The sequence below is a fragment of the Triticum aestivum genome, chromosome 3D (genome assembly GCF_018294505.1).
Source record: "Triticum aestivum cultivar Chinese Spring chromosome 3D, IWGSC CS RefSeq v2.1, whole genome shotgun sequence".
Classification (NCBI taxonomy): domain Eukaryota; kingdom Viridiplantae; phylum Streptophyta; class Magnoliopsida; order Poales; family Poaceae; genus Triticum; species Triticum aestivum.
In genome coordinates, this window is record NC_057802.1 from 446,335,864 (window position 1) to 446,348,822 (window position 12,959).

A 12,959-nucleotide genomic window follows, 5' to 3' on the forward strand; every position below is an offset into this window, starting at 1 on the left:
CCCAATCATGTGTACCAACTCGATAAGGCACTATATGGCCTTAAACAAGCCCCACGTGCATGGTATGAGCACCTTACCGAGTTGTTACAAGATCTTGGATTTGAAATTGGGAAAATTGACCCCACTCTTTTTACTAAGAAGGTCAAAGCGGAGTTGTTTGTATGCCAACTATATGTTGATGATATTATCTTTGGTTCCCCTAACAAAGCTTTCAATGAGGAATTTGCCGCTCTCATGACCTCGAAGTTCAAGATGTCCATGATGGGAGAGTTGAAGTTCTTTCTCGGGTTTGAAATCAAGCAAAGGAGAGAAGGAACCTTCATCAACCAAGCCAAATATACTCAAGACATTCTCAAGAGATTCAAGTTAAGTGATGTCAAGCCGGCTTCCACTCCAATGCCCATCAAACGCCAACTTGACATTTATCCCAATGGTAAAGCGGTGGATCAAAAGGTATTATCACTCCATGATTGGCTCCTTGCTTTACCTTTGTGCATCTAGACCGGATATCATGTTGAGTGTGGGAATTTGTGCACGGTTTCAAGCCGCACCTAAGGAAAGCCACTTTGTGGCGGTCAAGCGAATCTTTTGATATTTGGCTCATACCCCAAACTTTGGCTTATGGTACCCAAGAGGAGCTAACTTCAATCCTGTGGGATTTTCGGACTCGAATTGAGTGGGAGACAAAGTGGATAGGAAGTCCACTTCTGAGGGTGCCAATTCCTTGGTTGCTCTTTGGTGAGTTGGTCTTCCAAGAAGCAAAGTTGTGTCTCTCTCTATCTCGTCCATCGAAGCGGAGTATGTGGCGGCTGGTAGTTGTTGTGCACAACTTCTATGGATGAGGCAAACTTTGAAGGATTACGGTGTCATTTATGACAAAGTGCGTCTTTGGTGTGACAATGAAAGTGCCATCAAGATTTCTCTCAACCCAGTGCAACACTTCAAGATGAAGCATATTGAGATTCGGTATCATTTCATCCGGGATCACATTAGGCGAGGGGAGATCGAGCTCAACTATGTCAACACCCATGATAACCTTGCAGATATTTTCAAAACCCTTGGATGAAGCAAGATTTCGCGGGTTAAGGCATGAGCTAAATATCATTGATTCGAGCAATGTGGCTTGAACCCTTGCACATCCCACCATACTCATCGTGATTCCTTGTTTAGGTGTAGGCATGGACATAGGGGGAGTGTTGTTCTCTCAATGAACTCTCCCTCCCCCCATTATGCATAAATTGATCAAGTCTTTCACATTAGCCATTTTTGATGGTACTTGTGCTTCAAAGATGAGTTTTGGTCATGGGCCCAAGCTTAAAATCTTCACGGCGCCATACCTCTTGACTCAAACATAGGTGGCCTCGGCCACCGCCCTCTCTTGGAGAGGTGTGTGCTTCTTGTCCTCTTGGTGGTGTTCTTCTTGCCTTTGTGTTTGCTCTCTCTTCTTGTCGGTTTTTCTTCTTGAGCTAAGCCATTTTAGGTGTCTAGTCCTTGAGTCTGGGCTGGGCGGTACTACCGCTGGGGTGCGCGGTACTACTGCTTGTGATTAACAAACAGTACTACCGCCCGCCCGAGCGGTACTACCGCTGCGGGGCGGGACTAGGGGGTTATGTCGGGGCAGGGGGAGGTTTCTTCTCCCCCATACCCATTCTCACAACCCACTCGCTCCCCTCGTCTCTCCAGTGCTGACTCGCCACGGGAGGGCTCCGGTGGGTTGCCGTCTTTGGGCCGTCCCTCTCCATTTCCTTCAGTGGAATCGATACCCACCCCGTCCTCTTGCCATGGATGCCGGTATTGCCCCCGTTCCCTTTCTCCTTTTGCCTAGTTTTCAGATCTCGTGTTTAGGGGAAATGGTTGATGCATCTCTAGATTTTTCGCTAAATCAAGGCTTGAGTAGGTTGGAGAAGGCGTCTAGACTGTGTGGATCGACATTTGGTAGGATTATTTTTGAATTTGGCATCCCGGTAGTGCCGGATTTGGCCACGGCTGTAGGGAACCGCCGTTCCCTCGCCTGGAGCGGTAGTACCGCCCCCCTAGAGCGGTACTACCGCTCAGGCGGTACTGCCGCTTACCTATCGCGGTACTACCGCCGGATGCCCACTTCCATCATATTCTTACCAAAGTTCGATCCATTTTTGTTTTGTTTGGTGGCTTATGCTCGTTCTTTCTTGTTGTTCCTTGTGTCTGTGCGTCTGGTTCCAGGTGATGACCGCTCTGAGCAACATGTGCGCCATGTCAACCCCGGGCGTTCAACTTCAAAGCGCTACCGCACCTCTGAGACAGTGGCTGCCTCTTCAAGTGTTCCTCCTCCTCCTCCTCAGCCGAAGAAGAAGATTACGGTCAAGCCCAAGCCTAGGGCCAAGTCTGTGACTGGGATGTCTGCAAAGGAGTTCTGGGCAAAGCGCCGGCGGAACCCATATACAGAAGATCAAGAACCCACTTTGGTCAACCGTCCTTTCTGGAACCGCTTTCAGTGGGCCATCTACTTTGATGTGATCAAAGCAAAGAAGAATCACTATGTTGATGTTCGGACCATCGGCACTGACTATATGGAGAAGGATCCTGCCTACTTTGGCGAAGCCCTTGAGATGTATTCTCAGCTAAACATTCTCAGGATCATGCAGTTCAACAAGGACTTTGATGCTGATTTGGTGGCTCAGTTTTATGCCATGGTCCATCTTGGAACAGACGAGGAAAGGACTCTGACATGGATGACAAATAGAAAGCTGCTTCCTATCAAGTGGAAGGCCTTCATGGAGTTACTTGGAGTTGAAGATCACGGTCTTGAGAACCCAGTTGGCTTTCGCCCTCACCGCAATGCAACTTCCACTCACAAGCAATCTCTCTGGCCATACTGTACTTTGAAGATTCACCCCGAGACTCAGAAGGAGACCTATGAGTTGCCTGCTTTTCTGGACATACTCCATCGCATCTTCAGGGAGACCCTCTTTCCTCGCATTGGGAACTTGGATATGGTTCACTCGTTTCTCGTGGACATGCTTCTTTTCTGCCAGCGTGAGAAGGAAGAAAACTGGAGAATCCTTGGATATCTCTCATGTCATGTGGTCTGAACTGGTCTCCGCCATCTCTGAGCGCAAGTGCCCTATCTATGGATCGTTTATCATGTTGCTCATTGAGAAGGCCTGGGCTCATGTTTATCAGAATGTGGTGGTGGAGACTGGGGAGTTAGTATCTCATGAGATCAAGCGTCCGAGGAAGAAGGAGAACTGGGGCACCTCGGCTCCGAGGTCTGGGATTCCGTCTGGAGCTGCTGACATGGAGATAGAGGCTGATGCTAATGATGACGATGACTATGAGCCCTCTGGAGCAGAGCCCTCTTGGGCAAAGAAGCTCAAGAGCAAGATGAAGAAACTCTTATGCATGGAGTCTCATGGTCAGTACATGACTCATGTGTCTGAGAACAAGGCCGGGATCCGTCACAAGGAGCTCATGCGTCAGTTGGGTGCGACTGTTGCCAGCGGATCTGAGGGCAAGATCACCAACGAGGAGTGGGTTCAGCAGCACTGCCCATGGACCGATTCAGACACCGAGCAGTTTCCTATTGATGATGGCGGTGCAGACGATCCCGCAGGGATGTGATGATGGAGATCCTCAGTTTGCTATCACCTGGAGCCATAGCAGCGCTCTTTACCTTTTTGGTGTCTCGATGCCAAAGGGGGAGAGAGCTTAGGGATTTGTCGTTGTCGAGTTGCGAGCATGTGTTTGTGTGTTTGTGTGGCCTGTTTGCCTTGCTTGTCTTTCTCACAAACTCTTTTCTCGTCTTTTGCGCTTGTTTGGTTTGTGCTTGTGAGACCTGGTACCCTATCATATGGTGTGAGACATATGCTACCTTATCCGTTTTTTATCTAGTTTGTCGAGTACCTTGGTAGTATGTGAGTTGCATGCTTATCTTGTTATATACTTTGCTCACTCCTACTCTAATGCTGTCAGACTAAAATATAGGGGCAGTGTTGATCCTGATGTGTGTGCCTTGCATTCCAAAGGCACCTCTTTTAGGTGCACACATTCAGGGGGAGCTCCGTCTATATTTTTTAGTTTTGGGATTCATGTACTATCTTGTCTTACCTTTGTGCAAATCCCGTGTTGTCATCAATCCACCAAAAAGGGGGAGATTGTTAAGGCATGTCTCTCTCTAAGTAGTTTTGGTGATTGATGACAACGCTCTTGCGGACTAATCGTGTGCACTGAGTATTTCAGAGATTCATCCTTTGGCACGAGATGATTCCTTCCCCTTGGAGTTTTAAGCAAAGACGGTGTAGCTCTTTCGTTTCAGTTTTGGTGGACTTGGTTCGTAGGAGTGACCGTACTATCAAGAGGGGGTCCGCATTGGAAAGGCTAGGGTGGAATCAACACGTACACATCCCCTTTGCACCCACTGAGCCTTCTCAGTTCGATGGAGGATCCCTCGTTGCTTTCGGTGTGAAATTTGGTCCCAGCGGTAGTACTGCAGACCCCAGCGGTAGTACCGCTCAAGAGCCGAAGTGGCAGTACCGCTCCACAGCGGTAGTACCGCTTGGGGTTCTCAGCGTAGTATCGCTATTGTTCGGCACCGCTACTGCCTCGACTCGAGGGTGTCGCCTTTCGTGTCGGGTTTTGTGGCACTGGCAGCGGCAGTAGAGGCGGTAGTACCGCTCGTAAGCGGTAGTACCGCCCCTACCACCGCTGCTAGTACCGCCCTGGGTCCAGATCTTGCTCCGCCTCTAGTCTCCCTCTGCCTACACGGTAGTACCGCGTAGGGGAGCGGTTGTACTGCAGCTCCCAGCAGTAGTACCGCTACCCCCAGCGGTAGTACCGCTCTGTGCGGGGCTGAATGGGGGGTAACGGTTGGATTTCTTCCCCCCCTATAAAAGGAGGTCTTCTTCTCCAAGTTGACTTACCTATTTTCCCCCAAGCTCCATTGTTGCTCCAAATCTCATTTTCGCCCGATCTCTCTCCCTAGCCAATCAAACTTGTTGATTCTTTGGGGATTGGTTGAGAAGGCCCGGATCTACACTTCCACCAAGAGAAATTTGATTCCCCCCACTAATCCCTTGCGGATCTTGTTACTCCTGGGTGTTTGAGCACCCTAGAAGGTTAAGGTCACCTCGGGGCCATATTCCATTGTGGTGAAGCTCCGTGGTATCGTTGGGAGCCTCCAATTAAGTTGTGGAGATAGCCCCAACCTTGTTTGTAAAGGTTTGTTCGCCGCCTTCAAAGGCACCAATAGTGGAATCACGGCATCTCGCATTGTGTGAGGGCGTGAGGAGAATATGGTGAACCTAGTGGCTTCTTGGGGAGCATTGTGCCTCCACACCGCTCCAACAGAGACGTACTTCCCCTCAAAGGGAAGGAACTTCAGTAACACATCCTCGTCTCCACCGGCTCCGCTATTGGTTATCCCTCACCTTTACTCATGCAAGCTCATATTTTGTTGTATTCCTTGCTTGCTTGTGCGCTTGTTGTTGTTGCATCATATAGGTTGCTCACCTAGTTACATATCTAGACAACCTACTTTGATGCAAAGTTTAAATTGGTAAAGATAAGCTAAAAATTGTTAGTTGCCTATTCACCCCCCCTCTAGTCAACTATATCGATCCTTTCACCCGTAGATCTGTTGGGGGTAGTATTGATACTCCATAGCACTGAGGGCAATTCCTCCACCCAACAACCCGACGTCCTCTGCAAAGGGACCATAAGCCGGGGCTTGATGCCTCTCAAAATTTCTTGATTGGCCCTTTCAGCTGGGCCATTGGACTGGGGGTGAGCCACTGATGACACATCAAGACGAATATGCTCGTGTTGACAGAATTCTTTCATAGTACCCTTGGAAAGATTAGTGCCATTATGAGTTATATGCTGTGAGGATATCAAAACCAGAAAATCACCTTTTTGATGAATTGAATCGTTGTTGCCGCGTCACACTTACTGACCGGTTCTGCCTCAACCCACTTTGTGAATTTGTCAACCGCCATTAAAAGGTGGGTCTTTTTATCTTTGGACCTTTTGAAAGGCCCAACCATATCCAGCCCCCAGACTGCAAACGGCCAAGTGATTGGAATCATCCTCAATTCTTGAGCCGGCACATGAGCTCGTCTTGAAAATTTCTGACAACAATGACATTTACTGACCAAATCTTCTGCATCAGCATGAGCCGTTAGCCAATAAAACCCATGACGGAAAGCCTTGGCTACGACAGACTTAGAGCCGGCATGATGACCACAATCTCCTTCATGAGTCTCTCATAGAATCTCACGGCCTTCCTCAGGAGAACCACAACGTTGAAACACCCCTGTGACACTACAGCGATGCAACTCTCCATTGACAATAGTCATTGACTTAGACCGCCGGGTTATCCTCCTGGCCAAAGTTTCATCTTCAGGTAACTCACCCCAGGTCATATAAGTCAAATATGGTACCGTCCAATCAGGAATAGCATGAAGAGCCGCCACCAGCTACGCCTCCGGGTTAGGAATAGCAAGATCTTCCTTCGTAGGCAATTTGACTGAAGGGTTATGTAGGATATCAAGGAAAACATTAGGTGGTACCGGCTTACACTGGGATCCCAACCGGCTCAAAGCATCAGTCGCCTCATTTTTCCTGCGATCAACATGTTCCACCTGATAACCTTTGAAATGACCAGCAATAGCATCAACCTCGCAGCGGTAAGCCGCCCTGAGTGGCTCCTTAGAATCCCAAGTGCCTGAAACTTGCTGAGCCACCAAATCTGAGTCACCAAAACACCTCACCCGGCTTAAATTCATATCTTTAGCCATCCAAAGACCATGGAGCAAGGCCTCATACTCAGTTGCATTGTTAGTACAAGGGAACATCAACCTTAAAACATAACAAAATTTATCACCTCGTGGGGAAGTCAAAATAACTCCAGCCCCCGAGCCTTCGAACTGCCTGGATCCATCAAAGTGAATAGTCCAATATGTGCTATCCGGCTTCTCCTCAGGCATCTACAGCTCAGTCCAGTCATTGATAAAATCCACAAGCGCTTGAGACTTGATGGCCGTCCGAGGCATATACTTCAAACCATGGGGTCCAAGCTCAATGGCCCATTTGGCTACCCGACCTGTGGCCTCTCTATTTTGAATAATATCCCCCAAAGGGGCAGAACTGACCACAGTGATGGGATGACCAAAGAAATACTGCTTCAGCTTACGACTAGCCATGAACACTCCATATACAAGTTTCTGCCAATGTGGATACCTCTGCTTGGATTTAATGAGGACCTCACTGATATAATAAACCGACCGCTAAACCGGATATTCCTTGCCTGATTTCTTCCTTTCCACAACAATCGCTATGCTGACAGCTCGGCTATTGGCAGCCACATATAACAACAAGGGCTCCTTATCAATAGGAGCAGCAAGGATCAGCGGTTCAGCTAATTGTTTCTTCAAGGCCTCAAACGCCTAATCAGCAGCATCACTCTAGACAAAGTGATCTGTTTTCTTCATCATCTGGTACAGAGGGATAGCTTTTTCTCCCGACCAGCTTATGAACCGGCTTAAGGCCGCAATACGACCCGCCAAACGCTGAACATCATTAATACACGCCGGTTTAGCCAGGGAAGTAATAGCCTTGATTTTCTACGGGTTAGCTTCAATGCCTCTTTTGGAAACCAAAAAACCCAAGAGCTTGCCTGCTAGTACACCAAAAACACACTTAGCCGGGTTAAGCATCATCTTGTAGACCCGGAGATTGTCAGAGGTCTCTTTCAAATCATCTATCAAGGTATCCTTCTTCCTGGATTTCACAACAATGTCATCCACATAAGCGTGAACATTGAGTCCAATCTGATCATGAAGGCAATTTTTAACACACCGTTGGTAAGTTGCCTAGGCACTATTGAGCCCAAAGGGCATAGACACATAGCAGAATGCTCTAAAGGGAGTGATGAAAGTTGTCTTCTCTTGCTCCTTAACTGCCATCTTGATCTGATGATACCCGAAATAAGCATCTGATAAGTCCATTTTGCATCATGCTTTTATATTGATATTTATTGCATTATGGGCTGTTATTACACGTTATGTCACAATACTTATGCCTATTCTCTCTTATTTTACAAGGTTTACATGAAGAGGGAGAATGCCGGCAGCTGGAATTCTGGGCTGGAAAAGGAGCAAATATTGGAGACCTATTCCGCACAACTCCAAAAGTCCTGAAACTCCACGGAAGTCAATTTTGGAATTATTAAAAAATACTGAGCGAAGAAAGTACCAGAGGGGGGCCACCCACCATCCACGTGGGTGGGGGGCACGCCCTACCCCCCTGGGCGCGCCCCTGCCTCATGGGCCCCCTGGTAGGCCTCCAGTGCCCATCTTCTGCTATATGAAGTCTTTTACCCAGAAAAAATCATAAGCAAGCTTTCGGGACGAAACACCGCCGCCACGAGGCGGAACCTTGGCGGAACCAATCTAGGGCTCCGGCGGAGCTGTTCTGCCAGGGAAACTTCCATCAGGGAGGGGGGAATCACTGCCATCGTCATCACCAACAATCCCCTCATCGGGAGAGGGTCAATCTCCATCACATCTTCACCAGGACCATCTCCTCTAAAACCCTAGTTCATCTCTTGTATCCAATCTTTGTCCCAAAGCCTCAGATTGGTACCCGTGGGTTGCTAGTAGTGTTGATTACTCCTTGTAGTTGATGCTAGTTGGTTTATTTGGTGGAAGATCATATGTTCAGATCCTTTATGCATATTAATACTCCTCTGATTATGAACATGAATATGATTTGTGAGTAGTTACGTTTGTTCCTGAGGACATGGGAGAAGTCTTGCTATAAGTAGTCATGTGAATTTGGTATTCGTTCGATATTTTGGTGAGATGTATGTTGTCTCTCCTCTAGTGGTGTTATGTGAACATCGACTACATGACACTTCACCATTATTTGGGCCTAGAGGAAGGCATTGGGAAGTAATAAGTAGATGATGGGTTGCTAGAGTGACAGAAGCTTAAACCCTAGTTTATGAGTTGCTTCGTAAGGGGCTGATTTGGATCCATATGTTTCATGCTATGGTTAGGTTTACCTTAATACTTCTTTTGTAGTTGCGGATGCTTGCAATAGGGGTTAATCATAAGTGGGATGCTTGTCCAAGAAGGGTAGCACCCAAGCACCGGTCCACCCACATACCAAATTATTAAAGTAACGAACGCGAATCATATGAGCGTGATGAAAACTAGCTTGACGATAATTCCCATGTGTCCTCAGGAGCGTTTTCCTTTATATAAGAGTTTGTCCAGGCTTGTCCTTTGCTACAAAAAGGATTGGGCCATCTTGCTGCACCTTATTTACTTTCATTACTTGTTACCCATTACAAATTACCTTATCACAAAACTATCTGTTACCAATAATTTCAGTGCTTGCAGAGAATACCTTACTGAAAACCGCTTATCATTTCCTTCTGCTCCTCGTTGGATTCGACACTCTTACTTATCGAAAGGACTACGATAGATTCCCTATACTTGTGGGTCATCAAGACTCTTTTCTGGCGCCATTGCCGGGGAGTGAAGCGCCTTTGGTAGGTGGAATTTGGTGAGAAAATTTTTATATAGTGTGCCGAAATTTACTGTCACTTGTTACTATGGAAAGTAATCCCTTGAGGGGCTTGTTCGGGGTATCTTCACCCCGACCAGTAGAGCAAAGAGTTTCTCCTCAACCTACTGAACCTACTGAAAATGTTTACTTTGAAATTCCTTCGGGTATGATAGAGAAACTGCTAGCTAATCCTTTCACAGGTGATGGAACATTGCATCCCGATTTACACCTAATCTATGTGGATGAAGTTTGTGGATTATTTAAGTTTGCAGGCATGCCCGAGGATGTTATCAAGAAGAAGGTCTTCCCTTTATCTTTGAAGGGAAAGGCATTGACATGGTTTAGGCTATGTGATGATACGGGATCATGGAACTACAACCGATTGAAATTGGAATTTCATCAGAAGTTTTATCCTATGCATCTTGTTCATCGTGATCGTAATTATATATATAATTTTTGGCCTCGCGAAGGAGAAAGCATCGCTCAAGCTTGGGGGAGGCTTAAGTCAATGTTATATTCACGCCCCAATCATGAGCTCTCAAGAGAAATGATTATTCAAAAATTTTATGCTCGGCTTTCTCTCAATAATCGCTCCATGCTCGATACTTCTTGTACTGGATCTTTGATGATGAAGACTATTGAATTCAAATGGGATTTATTGGAAAGAATTAAACACAACTCTGAAGATTGGGATCTCGACGAAGGTAAGGAGTCAGGTATAACACCTAAGTTTGATTGTGTTAAATCTTTTATGGATACCGATGTTTTCCGTGAATTTAGCACTAAATATGGACTTGACTCTGAGATAGTAGTTTCTTTCTGTGAATCATTTGCTACTCATGTTGATCTCCCTAAGGAGAAGTGGTTCAAATATAATCCTCCCATTGAAGTAAAAGTAGTTGCACCTATTAAAGTTGAAGAAAAGACTATCACTTATCATGATCCTATTGTTCCTACTGCTTATATTGAGAAACCACCTTTCCCTGTTAGAATAAAGGATCATGCTAAAGCTTCAACTGTGGTCAACAAAAGTAATATTAGGACACCCAAACCCCCTGAGAAAATTAAAGTTGAACCTAGTATTGCTATGGTTAAGGATCTCTTGGCTGATAATATTGATGGGCATGTTATTTACTTCTGTAATGAAGCTGCTAGAATTGCTAGACCCGACATTAAAAATAAACATAGACCTGTTGTAGGCATGCCTGTGATTTCTGTTAAAATAGGAGATCATTGTTATCATGGCTTATGTGATATGGGTGCTAGTGCAAGTGCAATACCTCATTCCTTATACAAAGAAATTATGCATGACATTGCACCTGCTGAGATAGAGGAAATTGATGTCACAATTAAGCTTGCCAATAGAGACACTATTTCACCAGTTGGGATTGTTAAAGATGTTGAAGTCTTGTGTGGGAAAGGTAAATATCCTGCTGATTTTCTTGTTCTTGGTTCCCCACAAGATGACTTCTGTCCCATCATATTTGGTAGACCCTTCTTGAATAGTGTTAGTGCTAGGATAGACTGCGAAAAGGATGTTGTTACTATTGGTTTGGGGGATATGTCTCATGAGTTTAACTTTGCTAAATTTCGTAGACAACCCCGTGATGAGGAATTGCCTAGTAAAGATGAAATTATTGGTCTTGCTTCTATTGTCGTGCCTCCTAATGATCCTTTAGAACAATATTTTCTCGACCATGAAAATGATATGTTTATGAATGAAAGAAGGGAAATAGATGAAGTATTCTTTAAACAGGGACCTATTTTGAAACACAACTTGCCTGTTGAAATCCTAGGGGATCCTCCTCCACCCACGGGTGATCCCGTGTTTGAGCTTAAACCATTACCTGATACTCTTAAATATGCTTATCTTGATGAAAAGAAGATATATCCTGTTATTATTAGTGCTAACCTTTCAGAGCATGAAGAAAATAAATTATTGAAAACTCTAAAGAAGCACTGTGCTGCTATTGGATATACTCTTGATGATCTTAAGGGCACTAGTCCCACTCTATGCCAGCACAAAATAAAATTGGAGAAAGATGCTAAACCGGTTGTTGATCATCAATGACGGTTGAATCCTAAGATGAAAGAACTGGTAAGAAAATAAATACTAAAGCTTCTGGAGGCAGGTATAATTTATCCCGTTGTTGATAGTCAGTGGGTAAGTCCTGTCCATTGTGTCCCTAAGAAGGGAGGTATTACTGTTGTTCCTAATGATAAAGATGAATTGATCCCACAAAGAATTGTTACAGGTTATAGGATGGTAATTGATTTCTGTAAATTAAATAAAGCTACTAAAAAGGATCATTATGCTTTACCTTTTATTGATCAAATGCTAGAAATATTATCCAAACATACGCATTTTTGCTTTCTAGATGGTTATTCTGGTTTCTCTCAAATACCTGTGTCGAAAGAGGATCAAGAAAAGACCACTTTTACTTGCCCTTTCGGTACCTTTGCTTATAGACGTATGCCTTTTGGTTTATGCAATGCACCTGCTACCTTTCAAAGATGCATGATGGCTATATTCTCTGATTTTTTTGAAAAGATTGTTGAGGTTTTCATGGATGATTTCTCCGTTTATGGCACTTCTTTTGATGAATGCTTGAGCAACCTTGATCGAGTTTTGCAGAGATGTGAAGAAACTAACCTTGTCTTGAATTGGGAGAAGTGCCACTTTATGGTTAATGAAGGTATTGTCTTGGGGCATAAAATTTCTGAAACATGTATTGAAGTTGATAAAGCTAAAGTTGATGCTATTGAAAAGATGTCGTGTCCCAAGGACATTAAAGGTATAAGAAGTTTCCTTGGTCATGCCGGTTTTTATAGGAGGTTCATTAAGGACTTCTCTAAAATTTCTAGGCCTCTAACTAATCTCTTACAAAAAGATATTCCTTTTGTCTTTGATGATGATTGTGTAGAAGCATTTGAAATACTTAAGAAAGCTTTGATTTCTACACCTATTGTTAAGCCACCTGATTGGAATTTACCCTTTGAAATTATGTGTGATGCTAGTGATTATGCTGTAGGTGCTGTTCTAGGACAAAGAGTTGATAAGAAATTAAATGTTTCCAATATGCTAGTAAAACTCTAGAAAATTCCCAGAGAAATTATGCTACTACTGAAAAGAATTTTTAGCAGTTGTATTCGCTTGTGATAAGTTCAGACCTTATATTGTTGATTCTAAAGTAACTGTTCACACTGATCATGCTGCTATTAAATATCTTATGGAAAAGAAAGATGCTAAACCTAGACTTATTAGATGGGTTCTCTTGCTACAAGAATTTGATTTGCATATTATTGATAGAAAGGGAGCTGAGAACCCCGTTGCAGACAACTTGTCTAGGTTAGAGAATGTTCTTGATGACCCACTACCTATTGATGATAGCTTTCCTGATGAACAATTA